We start from the raw sequence: 1,150 nt of genomic DNA on the forward strand, positions 1-1,150 counted from the left end.
TGTTTCCAGGTATTTTCCAGTTGTTTCCAGGTATTTTCCTGGTGTTTCCAGGTATTTTCCAGGTTTTTCCAGATGTTTTCCAGATGTTTCCAGGTGTTTTTAGGTATTTTCCCGGTGTTTTCCAGTTGTTTCCAGGTATTTCCAGATGTTTTCCAGATGTTTCCAGGTCTGAAGACGTCGGACTACTCGACCCGGGTCGGTCCCTCAGAGACGGTTTGGCGGTTCTGACTAATCTGGGTCAGGTGTGAAAACGTGACACGATGAAAGCTCACACGCTCGTCACGGAGACGGAGGCGGTAACCATGGCGACGCTGGTGATTCTGACGAGAACCAGACGGCGTTGCGGTGCCGAGCCGAGCCGCCGCTCTGATCCAAACCATCCGGGCTGGTTGCAAAGGTTCTGCTCTGTGATTGGCTCCTTCTGGACCAATCAGGTCAGTCGTTTGTGGCAGCTCAGGTCAAAGGTCACATGAGTTTTCAGCTTCTGTTGCAGAAACTTTGCTCACTTTTCCAAACCCGGTTCAAAGTTGAGGATCGGATGTGTTGGTCCAAAGTGTGGTCCGGGGGCCGATTGTGGCCCTCTGAATGAATTTGTATGGCCCCAGACCTCAATTCTAGAATAAAGTAAACCTGGTGGCTGATGCAGGTGGAGAGTCTCGTCCTCCTCAGATGACATTTTCACAAATAAATGAAATCTAGAAATGAAAAATGTTCATATTTTTATTTTTTTAAGCATTTATCTTAGTTTGTAGCCAACAGAACCAGAAACGTCCAGCAAAACTTCCTGACTGATAATCAACTCCAGGTGTTTTACAGGACGGAGAATAATTGATTAATCATCTGAATAATCAATGATTAATCAATTATTCTGAACAAATTGGCATTTTCTCCAGATTTTTTATTTTTCTACTTAGGAGTTTTTACTCTGAAAAACAATTTGCTGAGTCTGTAAAGTCTAGTTAACGGTTAATTAGTCTAAGATTATTTCAGTTATTGATTCATCATGATTAATCGTTACTTGGACCAGCAAAACCGACTCCTGGATCAGAACCTCAACTTCCTGGACCGGTTCCCCCAGGAACACGTTTACCGATGTTCTGGAGGCCGAACGGCGCTGACTCATTAACAACACATGGAGGAGGAGGAAGAG

The 1,150-nt window shown here is 44.5% G+C and overlaps 1 protein-coding gene across 1 annotated transcript in view; it reads right to left on the minus strand.

Annotated features, from left to right (window-relative positions):
• The window catches only part of sdc2 (syndecan 2), a 16,623-nt gene that overhangs the window by 14,488 nt on the left and 985 nt on the right, over nucleotides 1-1,150 (minus strand). The window lies entirely within an intron of this gene.

This window comes from Poecilia reticulata, linkage group LG11, assembly GCF_000633615.1.
Source record: "Poecilia reticulata strain Guanapo linkage group LG11, Guppy_female_1.0+MT, whole genome shotgun sequence".
NCBI lineage: Eukaryota > Metazoa > Chordata > Actinopteri > Cyprinodontiformes > Poeciliidae > Poecilia > Poecilia reticulata.